The sequence below is a fragment of the Lissotriton vulgaris genome, chromosome 1_1 (genome assembly GCF_964263255.1).
Source record: "Lissotriton vulgaris chromosome 1_1, aLisVul1.2, whole genome shotgun sequence".
NCBI lineage: Eukaryota > Metazoa > Chordata > Amphibia > Caudata > Salamandridae > Lissotriton > Lissotriton vulgaris.
The window spans coordinates 1210639224-1210654953 of record NC_141685.1 but is presented as its reverse complement, the minus strand read 5'-3'; positions in this window follow the sequence as shown (position 1 = coordinate 1210654953).

The following is a 15730-nucleotide window of genomic DNA, read 5'->3' as shown; positions in this document are numbered from 1 at the left end:
TGTTCCAGCAATCTTGTCCTCAGTCAAAGATGACTTTTGTAAAGTTTCAGGAGTCTGTAATAGGCAGCCTTGTTTTAGTGGAACAGGCAAGTGTTTCTAGAGTTGGAGTGGTGGAGGATGTTGCCAGATTGAAAGATCGCCACTTTCCTGATCAAATTCCTCCTACAACCTCGAAAGACTTTCCCAGTCAGAGATGTAGAGTCTGTTGGCGAAGAGGTTTGCGGAAGGAGGTTCGTATGTACTGCCCCGACTGTCCTTCTAACCCTGGGCTGTGTGTACCTGCTTGTTTTAGAATGTACCACACGCAAAATAATTTTTGGGAGCATCCATGAGTGGTAAAGTGAACTGGCTGGTCTCTATTCTTTAAAACTTATTGTTCAGTTTCAAAGTTGGCATTTGTGTAGTGTATTTAGATTTAGTTGTTGTGTTAGTAGATTTGTATCAATTTGCAATTTGTTTTTGTTTTTTATTTGTATTGAAAAAAACTAAAGTATGATGTTGGTTTGCATGTAGTGTCCATTGTCTGACTGTGTGCATGGTTTGACGCTTGGCTGGCGGTGTCTGTGGACTGGTGCTTGGCTGGCGGTGTCTGTGGACTGGTGCTTGACTGGGGGTGTGCGTGGTCTGGTGCTTGGTTGGTGGTGTGCGTGGTCTTGCGCTTGCCTGGTGGTGTGTTGGGATTGGTGCTTGGCTGGTGGTGTGCCTGGGCGGGAGCTTTGCTGGCGGTGTGTGTCGAGTGGCGCTTGCCTGGTGGTGTGTGTGGACTGGTGTTTGGCTGGTGGTGTGTGTGGCCTTGTGTTTGGTTGGCGGTGTGCATGGTCTTGCGCTAGCCTGGTGGTCTGTTTGGATTTGTGCTTGGCTGGTGGTGTGCCTGGACTGGTGCTTGCCTGGCGGTGTCTGTGGACTGGTGCTTTCCTGTCGGTGTGTGTGTGGACTGGTGCTTGCCTGGCGGTGTGCTTGGTCTGGTGTTTGGTTGGCGGTGTGCGTGGTCTTGCGCTTGCCTGGTGTTGTGTATGGATTGGTGCTTGGCTGGTGGTGTGCCTGGACGGGTGCTTACCTGGTGGTGTCTGTGGACTGGTGCTTTCCTGGCAGTGTGTGTGTGGACTGGTGCTTGGCGGGCGGTGTGCGGGGTCTGGAACTTGACTGGCGGTGTGTGTGGTCTTGTGCTTGGGTGGGTGGTGGTGGAGTGGAGTGCTAGTTGAGCGCCACTCCATGTAATCCATGAGTTTGTGTAGTTGCTGTGTCAGGAATGTGGGTGTGTGAAAGTGATGGGCCCTTGATTGGCGTTGTCTGCTGGTGGAAGTGTAGTAATGTGATGGGTCCGCGGCTGGCGGTGTGAATGTTTTGTATGTGTCACATGTATGAAAGGTGTATGAATGGCCTGTAAAGAGGTTGGTGCCTTGTCGTGTCTTTACAACTCACGAGCTGTGAGTCAATGGTTCAGTTTCTTGTCCTTTCCATTATTAACAGTGTATTTCATTGTTTGTGAAATCACTCGCTAATACAATGGTATATGCTGAACCATCACTCACCCTCGTGCCAAATCCAACCAGTATGTGTGTGTGTTTGAAAACTTGATGTCTGTGTAGTTTTTTTTTTTTTTGAAGCAGGACGCACCTTGTCAATTTTTTTGTAAATGTTGTGATGTGTTGCTTTTGTGCCTAGTGGTGTGAATGGTCTTCTGTGTGTCAGGTATGAAAGGTGTGTGAATGGCCTGTAAAGCGGTTGGTGCCTTGAAGTGGCTTTACAGCAACTTCAAAATTGCCTATGTCAAAACCACAAGCTTTTGCAAGGGGGGTTACCTGGGTTTTTGGCCCCGTGCTAGACGGACATCTAGGGAAACCTACCAAATCCACACATTTCTGAAAATTAGATACCCGGGGGCTTCCAAGCAGGTATGGCTTGCGTGGATCCTCCAACGTTCCTTTACCCAGAATCCCTTGCAAACCTAAATTTTAGCTGAAAAAATCAGATTTTTCACACATTTTGGTGTGGGAAAGCGTGGCATCACTGGGCTCACACAAATTTTCTCCCACGCACCGTTTCCCCAGGTCTCCCGATAAAAATGGTACCTCACTTGCGTGGGTAGGCATAGTGGCTGCAACAGGAAAAGGCCCAAATCGTACGGTGGAGACTTAAAAATTACATTTGGCAAAACTACCTTCTTGATTTGGGGGGGCCTGAGTTATTGGCCCGGGGCTCGGCGGCCATCTCTGCAAACTACCAAACCCAAACAGTTCTGAAAACTAGACACCCGGGGGAGTCCAGGGAGGTATGGCATGCGTGGGTCCCCCAACGTTTTCCTAACCAGAATTCCCTGCAAACCTTAAAATTAGGTAAAAAAAACACTTTTCCATACATTTTTGCGTGGGATCTCTGTGACGGCACAAATGTCCTACTACCCAGCTTTCCCCTTGTTCCCCCGAGTAAAATGATACCTCACTTGTGTGGGTGGGCCAAAGCAGAACAGGCCAAAAATGTATTTTTAAGAAATTGTAGCGTTCGGGATTGACAAATTAAGCACAGAGAATTCTACAGTTTTGGGGTCATCCTAGTCACAGGCATTTGGCCCACCCACACAAGTGGGTCATTTTACTCGGGGGAACAAGGGGAACGCTGGGTGGTAGGATATTTGTGCCGGGAAGGAGATCCCACGCATAAATCTATGGAAAAGTGTTTTTTTTACCTAATTTTAAGGTTTGCAGGGAATCCTGGGTAGGAAAACATTGGGGAACCCACGCATTCCATACCTCCCTGGACTCCCCCGGGTGTCTAGTTTTCTGAACTGTTTGGGTTTGGCAGTTTCCAAAGATGGCCGCCGAGCCCCGGGCCAAAAACTCAGGCCCCCCCCCAAAAACAAGGTAGTTTTGCTTAAGGTAATTTTTAAGTCTCCACCGTACGATTTGGGCCTTTTCCTGTTGCAGCAACTATGCCTCCCACGCAAGTGAGGTACGATTTTGTTTGAGAGACCTGGGGGAACGCTGGGTGGGTGGAAATTTGTTGATCCACGCAGATTCCAGCACTTTCGACCACAGAAATGTGAGGAAAATGCGTTTTTTTGTCAATTGTTTAGCTTTGCAAGGGATTCTGGGTAGTAGAACCTGGTGGGAGGCAGTCGAGTCACCCCATCCTAAATTCCCCTGGGTGTCTAGTTTTAAAAAATGTATAGGTTTGCTAGGTTTCCCTAGGTGCCGGCAGAGGTAGGGTTCAAAAACAAAAGGTAGGATCTTTGCCAAAAAAGGGCACGTTTTTACTGAGAAATTGAGGTGGGACCACGTTGTGTTTTGCGCTGTTTCCTGTCGCAGGCACTGGGCAGACACAGGCAAGTGAGGTACCATTTTTTTGGGGAGACCTGGGGGAACACTGGGTGCATGGAAATTTGTCAATCCACACAGATTCCAGAACTTTCCACCACAGAAATGTGAGGAAAATGCATTTTTTATTGTCAATTTATTTACTTTGCAAGGGATTCTGGGTAACAGAACCTGGTGGGAGGCAATCGAGTCACTCCGTCCTGACTTTCCCTGGGTGTCTAGATTTCGAAAATGTATAGGTTTGCTAGGTTTCCCTAGGTGGTGGCAGAGCTAGGGTTAAAAAACGAAAGGTAGGCTCTTGCCAAAAAAGGGCACATTTTCACTGCAATATTGAGGAGCGACCACGTTTCGTTTTGCGCTGTTTCCTGTCACAGGCACTAGGCTGACCCAGGCAAGTGAGGTACCATTTTTTTCGGGAGACCTGTGGGAATGCTGGGTGTGTGGAAATTTGTTGATCCACGCAGATTCCAGCACTTTCCACCACAGAAATGTGAGGAAAATGCAATTTTGTAATCAATTTTTTAAATTTGCAAGGGATTCTGGGTAACAGAACCTGGTGGGAGGCAGTCGAGTCACCCCATCTGGAATTCCCCTGCGTGTCTAGTTTTCAAAAATTTATACGTTTGCTAGGTTTCTCTAGGTGCCGGCAGAGCTAGGGTTCAAAAACAAAAGGTAGGCTCTTTGCCAAAAAAGTGCATATTTTCACTGCGAAATTGATGTGCGACCAAGTTGCGTTTTGCGCTGTTTCCTGTCGCAGGCACTATGCAGACCCAGTTAAGTGAGGTACCATTTTTTTACGGGAGACTTTGGGGATCTCTGGGTGGGTGGAAATTTGTTGATCCAGGCAGATTTCAGAACTTTCCACCACAGCAATGTGAGGAAATTGCGTTTTTTGTCAATTTATTAGTTTGCAAGGTATTCTGGGTAACAGAACCTGGTGGGAGGCAGTCGAGTCACCTCATCCTGTATTTCCCTGGGTGTCTAGTTTTCAAAAATGTATAGGTTTGCTAGGTTTCCCTAGGTGCCGGCAGAGCTAGGGTTCAAAAATGAAAGGTAGGCTCTTTGCCAAAAAAGGGCACATTTTCACTGCGAAATTGAGATGCGACCACGTTGCCTTTTACGCTGTTTCCTGTCGCAGGCACTAGGCAGACCCAGGCAAGTGAGGTACCATTTATTCGGGAGACCTGGGGGAACGCTGGGTGGGTGGAAATTTGTTGATCCACGCAGATTCAAGAACTTTCCACCACAGAAATGTGAGGAAAATGTGTTTTTTTTGTCAATTCTTTAGCTTTGCAAGGGATTCTGGGTAACAGAACCCGGTGCAAGGCAGTAGAGTCACCCCATCCTGAATTCCCCTCGGTGTCTAGTTTTCAAAAATATATAGGTTTGCTTGGTTTCCCTAGGTGCTGGCAGAGCTAGGGTTCAAAAACAAAAAGTAGGCTCCTTGCCAAAAAAGGGCACATTTTCACTGCGAAATTGAGGTGCTACCACGTTGTGTTTTGTGCTGTTTCCTGTCGCAGGCACTGGGAAGACCCAGGCAAGTGAGGTACCATTTTTTTCGGGAGACCTTGGGGAACACTGGGTGCATAGAAATGTGTTATTCCACACAAATTCCAGCACTTTCCACCACAGAAATGTGAGGAAAATGCAATTTTGTTGTCAATTTATTTAGCTTTGCAAGGGAGTCTGGGTAACAGAACCTGGTGGGAGGCAGTCGAGTCACCTCATCTGAAATTCCCCTGGGTGACTAGTTTTCAAAAATGTATAAGTTTGCTATGTTTCTCTAGGTGCCGGCAGAGCTAGGGTTCAAAAACGAAAGGTAGGCTCTTTGCCAAAAAAGTGCACATTTTCACTGCGAAATTGATGTGCGACCACGTCGCGTTTTGCGCTGTTTCCTGTCGCAGGCACTAGGCAGACCCAGTTAAGTGAGGTACCATTTTTTTACGGGAGACTTGGGGGATCTCTGGGTGGGTGGAAATTTGTTGATCCAGGCCGATTCCAGAACTTTCCACCACAGAATTATGAGGAAAATGAGTTTTTTTTGTCAATTTTTAAGATTTGCAAGGGATTCAGGGTAACAGAACCTGGTGGGAGGCAGTGGAGTCATCCCCATCCTGATTTCCCCTGGGTGTCTGGTTTTCAAAAATGTATAGGTTTGCTAGGTTTCACTAGGTGCCGGCAGAGCTAGGGTTCAAAAACTAAAGGTAGGCTCTTTGCCAAAAAAGGGCACGTTTTCACTGCGAAATTGATGTGCGACCACGTTGCGTTTTGCGCTGTTTCCTGTCGCAGGCACTAGGCAGACCCAGTTAAGTGAGGTACCTTTTTTTACGGGAGACTTGGGGGATCTCTGGGTGGGTGGAAATTTGTTGATCCAGGCCGGTTCCAGAACTTTCCACCACAGAACTGTGAGGAAAATGCGTTTTTTTTGTCAATTCTAAAGCTTTGCAAGGGATTCTGGGTAACAGAGCCCGGTGCGAGGCAGTAGAGTCACCCCATCCTGAATTCCCCTCGGTGTTTAGTTTTTAAAAATGTATAGGTTTGCTAGGTTTCCCTAGGTGCCGGCAGAGCTAGGGTTCAAAAACAAAAGGTAGGCTCTTTGCCAAAAAGGGCACTTTTCACTGCGAAATTGAGGTGCAACCACGTTGTGTTTTGCACTGTTTCCTGTCGCAGGCACTGGGCAGACCCAGGCAAGTGAGGTACCATTTTTTTCGGGAGACCTGGGGGAACACTGGGTGCATAGAAATGTGTTAATCCACACAGATTCCAGAACTTTCCACCACAGAAATGTGAGAAAAATTCGTTTGTTTTGTAAATTTTTTAACTTTGCAAGGGATTCTGGCTAACAGAACCTGGTGGGAGGCAATCGAGTCACCCCATCCTGATTTCCCCTGGGTGTCTAGTTTTCGAAAATGTATAGGTTTGCTAGGTTCCCTAGGTGCCAGCAGAGCTAGAGTTCAAAAACGAAAGGTAGGCTCTTTGCCAAAAAAGGAAACGTTTTCACTGCGATATTGAGGAGCAACCACGTTGCGTTTTGCGCTGTTTCTTGTCACAGGCACTAGGCTGACCCAGGCAAGGGAGGTACCATTTTTTTGGGGAGACCAGGGGGAACGCTGGGTGGTTGGAAATTTGTTGATCCACGCATATTCCAGAACTTCCCACCACAGAAATGTGAGGAAAATGCGTTTAATTTGTCAATTGTTTAGATTTGCAAGGGATTCTGGGTAACAGAACCCGGTGGGAGGCAGTGGAGTCATCCCCATCCTGATTTCCCATGGATGTCTAGTTTTCAAAAATGTATAGGTTTGCTAGGTTTCACTAGGGGCCGGCAGAGCTAGGGTTCAAAAATGAAAAAGTAGGCTCTCTGCCAAAAAAGGGCACATTTTCACTGCGAAATTGATGTGCGACCACGTTGCATTTTGCGCTGTTTCCTGTCGCAGGCACTAGGCAGACCCAGTTACGTGAGGTACCATTTTTTTACGGGAGACTTGGGGGATCTCTGGGTGGGTGGAAATTTGTTGATCCAGGCAGATTCCAGAACTTTCCACCACAGAAATGTGAGGAAAATGTGTTTTTTTGTCAATTCTTTAGCTTTGCAAGGGATTCTGGGTAACAGAGCCCGGTGCGAGGCAGTAGAGTCACCCCATCCTGAATTTCCCTGGGTGTCTAGTTTTAAAAAATGTATAGGTTTGCTAGGTTTCCCTAGGTGCCGGCAGAGCTAGGGTTCAAAAACAAAAGGTAGGCTCTTTGCCAAAAAAGGGCACATTTTCACTGCGAAATTGAGGTGCGACCACGCTGTGTTTTGCGCTGTTTCCTGTCGCATGCACTGGGCAGACTCAGGTAAGTGAGGTACCATTTTTATCAGGAGACTTAGGGTAATTCAGATTTGTAAATCAACTGTTATTACCTATTGAGTTTTTATGCATTTTTCCCTTCCCAATGAAAGACATTGTGTAAAAATATTTTGAAAAATGACCAATAATTCTCATGCTAGTATGAGTATTTACAATTTTGAAAATGTGCAAATATATACCGTTTCTAAACTCTATAATTTGTATCCAATTCAGAAATACATAGGTGACTTTCATACCAATTTGTCCATGTATACATTTTCCAAGAATAATTGCTCTATACCCGGTAAATAATAAAATACCATTGCAAGTTGCTGCTCAGTTTTTGGCTCTGGGTTCGTCGGGTTCTTGGTGAAACTACAAGTCCTATATATCCCCACAGCCAGGAAGGTCAAATAGATGTAACGGTATATTGCTTTCAAAGAGCTATCAGAATTACAAGAAGTTATAGGTGAAAGCGTTGAGACAAAAGGCTGTTTTTTTCAACTAATTTTCAATTATTCCAATATTTAACTGTTAGTTTCTATAAAGAAACCTTCATGGATTTAGACAAATGACCCCTTTCTGAATTCAGAATTATACCTACTTCTCGGAAATGTATAGTTTTCCAGGATCCATTATGGCTTTCAAACACATTTCTACCATTACCTGGAAAGAGGCTGAAAGCTCTAAAAATAGCAAACATAGGGTATGTCCCTGAAAAATGCCAAAACTGTGTGAAAAATGTTGGTTCTGTGACCAAAGACTGTAATTCCCTAAAAGCTGAGAAAATTGAGATTTCAGCCCCACAAACCCTTTTTTGATAACATTTGCAGGGAAAAACCCGGATGCTTTCATTTGCAGCCCGTTTTTCCCATTTTTCTGAAAAAAACTAAAATTTGACTGTATTTTGCTTAATTTCTGGAACCCCTCCAAGGGAATCCACAAACTCTGGGCACCATTAGAATCCACATGATGTTGGTAGAAAAGGACGCAAATTTGGCGTGGATACATTATATGGTCAAATAGTTACAGGGGCCTAAGCGCGCACTACCCCAAATCGCCAAAAAAAGGCTTAGCACAGGAGGGGAAAAGGCCTAGAAGCGAAGGGGTTAAGAAAAGTATTTGACTTAAAGATTGGACCCAAACCCAAATTCCCTCGAGAACAATCATATCCACAATAACATAGACTAATCAAGCTCAGGAAGCCATTACTCCTACCTCATTCAGAGAAGGAGTCGTTGCAGATTAAAAAGAATCCCAAACGGATTATTTCAGTTCCAAAGTGTATTTTAATTACTCCAAATTGAAAATCTGACCTTGGCCACCTCCACTGTTTAATACACACACTTGCAAGCATTTTATACATTTCCAGTAGTCCCAATTCAGAGAAATGTTAGGATACTCAAGCACCTTGAAGCGGTGGAGAATAAACATAAAAATAAACTATATCAACCACTAGTTGTGAACTCTGGTACTAAGCCTAACATTTCACAGTCGACCCCTTTGTTAATTGGTACCTCATCTGTGCGCACTCACATTGATTAGCTCTTCCTAACGTTTTAGTTTCATTTGATTCAAATCGCACACAGCAATACTGGAAGTTGTGACAAACCAACTTTCGACATGAGAATACAAACCAATGTAAATGAATATCACAGCTGACCTACCCACTTGCAAGAATAGTCCTAATTTTGATAGTTTTGGAGGCAGAATGCGTTCTGATTTCCAAAAACTCCTCTGGTGATTTCACATTTAAATGTGAATAGCAGACACGTCACTGAAATGTCTGGAAGACCCACATTCAGTCCACAGTTAAAGCACAGAATAGTCACAGCAACAACCAGCATAAATGTTAAAGAGTCATATTTATCAATTTCTCACGTAACACGGTGTTGCAGTAAAAAGTGCATTGCGTGAGGAGAAGAAGAGTGGCATATCTAAAGAGATATAGCACTCTCCTCCCCTCTTCCTAGAGCTAGGACAGATTTGTGATGCCCAAAACCATGGTCACTCCTTTGGACCATAGTGCAAGGGTGTGTGTGAGTCTAGCATAAATCTTGTACTGGAAGGGTACACTTTTAGCTACTTTGTACGTGTGCTGTGCAGAGCAGCAAACATGCAAAGTCAGAAAAGAAAGGAGAACATTTTTTCCTTTTAATGGACCAGTTAGTGCCAACACGAGACAGAAAACAAAAGAAATACAACCAGGAACGAGTGGGACCCGCTAACTACCCAACAGCAGCAACCACCTTCCCTGGTCTTCAACCTATCCTCTCTCCCCTTAACCACGATGGACGAAAAAGTACTGAAGAAGGGTCTCTCCTTCGTACCAACCAAACGAGTGGACAAGTTCAACCTACACATGGAGTTAGCTGAATTTTTTAGAAACCTCAAACTTAAAGCCTACTTTGAGAAGCAACAACAATCGAATGAGGCAGAGGACGGCAATTAAACCGGTCTGAGAGTAACAACATTTGAACAAGCCATCTTCAACGAAGTAGAAAAATCGCCCAACCTGAGACATTTAACAACCTGTCTAGACAGGAAAGAGAGGCTTTGTGAAACCTTCAGGATAACCACTAAATCACCATCAAACCCGCAGATAAAGGCGGAGGGATAGTTATCCAGAGTAAACAAGCCTACACAGCCGAATGCCAAGGGTTACTTGGCGACAAACACAATTAGAAATGCCTCAACAAAGATCCCACATGCGACCTGCAGACCACTATTACCAACCTGATATCAATGGCAGCAGACTTCAACCATATCTCCAAACAAGAGGCTGAGTTTCGCTGCAAAAAAGACCCAAAGGTGCCCTGTTTCTACTCCATTCCATAAAATGCTGGGGGGGTCAGCAGTTCTTCTCAGCCAAAGGGCCCGGTCTTGAGAGTCTTCCTGAAGGTGTTCAGGGAAGGGCACGCCTGATGTCTGTCGGGAGCTCGTTCCAGGTCTTGGGCACAATGTAGGAGAAGGATCTTACTCCCACTTTGGCTCTGTGGATGTGTGGAGTTTCAGCGAGTACGAGGTGTTGTATATGCATTTGTAGGCATGGGTGGAGATCTTGGAAGTGACTCTTTACTCCAAGGGCAGCTAGTGGAGCTTCTGTAGGTGTTGGCTGATGTGCTCGTGCCGAGAGATGCAGAGGACGAGTCTGGTGGCGGTGTTCTGTAACGTTTGGAGTTTGCAGAGTAGGGACTTGCCAGCGTAGAGGGCGTTTCGGTAGTCCAGCCTGCTGGTGATGAGTGTGTGGGTGACTGTCTTCCTTGCCTCAAGGGGAATCCATTGAATGTCTTACGGATGATGCTGAGGGTGTTTTAAAGCAGCTGGAGGCGACGGCGTTGACTTGTCGTTCATGGAGAGGGATGAGTCGAGTACGATGCCAAGGTTTCTGGCATAGTCCGTTGGGGTCAGTGGGCTGCCGAGGGCGGTGGGCCACCAGGTGTCGTCCGATGCTGAAGGAGTGGTTCCGAGGAAGAGAACTTCTGTCTTCTCAGAGTTGAGCTTTAGGTATTTTAGTATATCTTTTATATGTATGTGATGTATGGTTTTTTGTATAAGAATTGTAGACATTTTTAATATATGTGTTACCTTTTTAGTGGTTATTAATTTTTTTAAATTTCATTTTGGGATTTTAGTTCTGTAGCAGGCTGTGGGTTTATGGAAGATTAGGGTGGGAAGTAATATAATTATATTCAATGTATTAATTTTTTTATTTGAATTTTGTGTTTTTAGTTCCGTAGCGGGTTGTGGGCTTATAGGGGGAATAGGGTGGGAAGTAATTTAATTACATTAAACTTATTGATACATTTTTATTCATTAGTATTTGTTTAATTGATATTTTAAAGTGTTTAAATGTGTAAAGTAATTTATTATTAATTAATTAATAATTGATTGTAAATTAATTTCAATTAAATAATGGTTAATTAATTATGGTTATTGTGTAATACATTTTAGTTGTGTGTTGTGGTGTTTATATGTGTAAAATGTGGAAGTAGTTTAATTTTAATGTATGAATTGATAATTGGCTGGTAATTAATTTTAATTAATGAATTTGTCATTAATCTTGGTAATTGTGTCATTAATTTTAGGTGTGTGTGTTGTGGTGTTTATACGAATAAAGGGTGGAAATTAATGTGTGTTTATTAATATAAAGTTGTCAATTAATGTTAATTAACAGATAATTATTTTGGGTAATTGTTTTTTTCTGTTGTATTTATTTTTAAAGGGTTAGAGGGTGGGTATTAAATACATTTTAGTTATTTAATTATTGGTTGTTAATAGTAATTGTTCATAATTTTAAAATAAGTTTTCATTGTGTTTTATTATTGTATTATAGTTGTAAAGTGTGTGTAGTTATGTTATGTTTTTATGTTACTGACCATTTGTAAAGCACACATCCACCATCGGTTTCTTGGTGCTAGGTAACCAGTCAACTTCAACCTACCCTTAGTAATAAGGCTGTCTAAAAAGCAGTGTTTTCAGGAGTTTCCTAAATGTAACAAGGTCCAATGAGCCCCTTAAGTCCTAAGGCAGGCTATTCCATACACGGGGGCGATAATGGCAAACCTACGCTGACTGATCCTTTTTTTTCCAAGACGGAATTATCAAGAGGTGCAAATTACTAGATCTTAAAGCTCTGGTTGGACAGTATTTAACAATCCTAGACTTTGCAAAAGCAGGGTAGTTCAGGTACGAGGACTTAAAATTCAGACAACATGCCTTAAACATTAATCTCTGTGTAACTGGCAACCAACGAAGGTCCATCATTGCATGGGAAATATGACAATGTTTGGGCAAGGTGTAAATCAGCCAAGCAGCCTGATTTTGAATTAGCTGGAGCCTGCACTGGAGGATTTTAGTGAGGCCCAAGTAAATTGCGTTAGTGTAATCTAATCTAGATATGACTAGAGCTATGATTACTTGGCTCAAAGACTCCTTTGTAAGGTATTTTTAAATCTTTTTATGTGACGTAGCTGGCAGAAGCAAGCAGAAGTCACTTCTCCTACCTGCTGCTTAAAAATGAGATCTGCATCTATTATGACACCCAAACTTTTTACAGCTTTTTTGGGTGTAGGGGGAGAGCCCATCTTGCTAGGCCAGAACGAAGGGCACCAAGAGTTCACCTTACTTTTGGTGGGAATTATCTCTGTTTTATTGGGGTTCAGCTTCAGATGATTGCTGTTCATCCAATCTCGGATGAACAGCATAGTATCCTGAAATAAGTGGCGAGATGAACAGCTGTCATTAATTGTAAATAATAGTTGCATATCATCTGCATATTTAAAAATATTTATTTCATTATATTTAGTACCATGAATCAGGGGGCAAATGTAGATATTGAAAAGACGGGGGACAGCGAGGAACCTTGGGAAACCCTGCAGCTTAGTTGCAGCTCTGTAGACGAGTTAGGTGGTAACCTGAGTGATTGAGATCTGTCCCTTAAAAAGGAGAGAAGCCAGTTCAATGCTGAGTCTCGGAGGCCCACAGGTTGGGCAAGATAATAGGGTCAACAGTAATAAAGGCTGCAACAGACATGATCTCTGTTTCTGTATAGTGTGCTGGTCGAAATCCTTCTTGTGCAGGATCCTAGAAACCCAACTCTTTGAGAAATAGACATAGAAGTCGCACTATGTGGGCCTCAAGTAATTTGGCAAAATAGGGTAAAAGCGAGATAGGGCAGAAGTTTTCCATATCCGAAGGATCAGCACCAGCTTTCTTTATAATTGGAGCAATAATCACTTTCTTAAAAGACACAGGGACCACCCCTGTATTGATTGATTGGTTAAGAAATGACAGTATGCAGTCAGGCAACCAAGTACATACTGCTTTCAAGACCTTCTGTCGGCATAAGTCAGTCGACGAACTGGACTTTACCTTTGTCAATAAGAGTAATAGGTCCTCTTTTGTTACGTTAGCGAAGCAGGTAAGCCTTTGGCTGTTTACAACGTCCGTGAAAAGGTTATTAGGTGGTGAACAGGGAGGGAAACTGTTCATAATTGCCTCAACTTTATTTACAAAAAGACATTCAAAGAGTCACACAGATCTTGTGTGGATAAAATTGGCAGAGTAACTCAATCTGGATTAGAAAGGTCAGAGACAATTCAAAAAATCTCTAGATTTATTAGAGGCATTCATGATTCTGCCTATAAAAAAGCTTACTTTAGTTTGCCGCAAGAGATTTTTATAGTTTCTAAGTTGTTGAATGTACCCTTTTTTTCAGATCTGGCATATATCTCGACCGCCATTTCCTTTCTGCTAGCCGAAGACTCAACTTGGCCTTTTTCAGGTCATCTGAGAACCATTTGTTGGCCTCATGAGGCGGTGGTGCCCTAGTTCTACCGAGGGGAGCCTGATCATTGCTGGCCAATGCCAGCCTGGTTGTGATATCCTGCACAGAATCGTCTATGTCTTCCTTCGGGGCAGGAGGAGACTTGCTTAGATCCTCACGAAAAGCTATGAGGCTGGCCCAAACCCAATTCCTAGAGTAGATAGTGGGGCCAATAGGGGACATATTCCATTTAGGTAGACATACTACAAAGGACATCACATGGTAATCGGACCATCCACATGGGGCTATGCTTAAATTCCCCACAGGGAATGTTGGGGTCCATATGTGGTCTAGGGTGTGCCCTTTGATGTGGGTTGTACAATACACTAATTGTTCCGGATTTAGGTCAGTCAGGACAGCTGTCAAGTCCATGATTTGCTGCCCCCTTCTACCTCATTTGCTCAATAGTTGAAGTCTCCCACCATAAGAATATTGGCATATTCAACAATTAGAGGAGCCAAGGTTCAGCCTGAGAAAAATCTGGCATGTGTATGGGAGGTCAGTATAGCAACACATAAGTCAAAGAAGAGGACTATGACTCCAAGTGGATAACAAGATTCTCCACCGATGGGAGTTCTAGAGAGGTCATTTTTACAAAGTGGTGCTCTTTCTTGATGATAGCCGCCACCCCTCCTCCCTTCTTCCCTGTGTTCCTGTTGGTTTGTATGATGAAATAGTTATTAGGTAGAGCCGCACGTACATCTGGAAAGGAATCCACTGTGAGCCAGGTCTCTGTTAGTAGCAGGATGTCCGGGGCTTCGGACTCCAGGAGAAGAAAGACCTCATCCTGGTGCTTTACTAGGGAGTGGGTTTTCAAATACACCACCCGAAGATTGATAAGATATTGCTGTGGTGATCTGGAGCTAGTGTTTGGTGCTGACAATATCTTTGGAGGGTTAAAATGCTCCCTAGCCTCCTGGCTCCATGTTGGTTGGATGCCAGGATCCCTAGTGCCTTTACTACCGTTATGATTGAGGGGGAGATATCATGCCTCCCATTATTGTAACCCAACAATTCAATCCTGGAGTAAGTAACGGCCGGGGCATAGTGCCTGGCCCCTGGACCCGTCTGGATGCGGACTGGCGCGGATGGGCTTGCCTTTGGCGTGCCTGCAGTACGCCATTGGCTGGAATGCTGCATGGATGCTCCATACTGCTCCTTAAGTAGGGTGGTAAATAACTCCTCCACTGCCTACGACCGACCAAACACCTGATTGGTTCTCCCATAGCCAATCAGCACTCGACTAGCCTCGCTGCACAAGCCACTGTCCCCGAGGTAAAAGACCATCTGAGTCAGATTCAAATGCAGTTTTTACAAAATTAAGCACAATTATAAAAAGCACAGATTAAAAACTCAATGTTTTCTCAATGTTTCTTGGTCAGATTAAAAGTAAACAGCGTTATCAGCGCGATCACCCGACCGAGCACCTGATTGGTTCTCCCACAGCCAATCAGCACCCAACTAGCCTTGCTGCAAAAGCCACTATCCCCAAGGGAAAAGACCATCTGAGTCAGATTCAAATGCAGTTTTTACAAAGGAAAGCAAAATTATTAAAAGCATAGATTAAAAACTCAATGTTTTTTCAATGTTTCTTGGTCAGATTAAAAGTAAACAGCGTTTTAGTCAATTAATGTTTATCTTTTTTTATTACTAATATTTTTAATTGATTAATAATTATGTTAGTTATGTAAATAATTGTAAATAAACATTTTGATGTGTTTGGTTATTGGTCTGGAGTTATTGGTTAGGAAATACAATAAATACATTTACTTTTTAATTCATTCTTTTGTTTGTAAATATTTTCTAGTTTAAAAGAAATATTTATGGGGCGTGGCTTGCACGCCGAGGAGTGATGGCGGCTTTTCAGTGAGCTCCACGGTGTTGCGGAACTCCAGAGCAGATTTCGGACTCATTCTGTGCTTCGAAGAGACTTTCTGCAGTGTACTCGCCATCGAAAGATGTCCTGCACCTGACAGCGTCCTTGTAACTTTTCCCATTTTTGGACGCGGGCAGCCACCATTTTGTGCAGCCAAGCCTGCGTCCTTTCATCAACCTACTGTGTCCTCTATTGCCAGTATGCTGACCCTCCTGCAGTTATTTGCATCGTGTAACCACTTTCCTATATAACCACTTATTAACGTGTGGTGTAAAGCGCAATGTTTATTTCTATTTCTGGTGCTTTTTTCTGTCAGCTGCCTCTACTTTGCCTACTCTTTGGAAACACCGGCCGCCATTTTAAATACCGGCGCGAAAGCCCA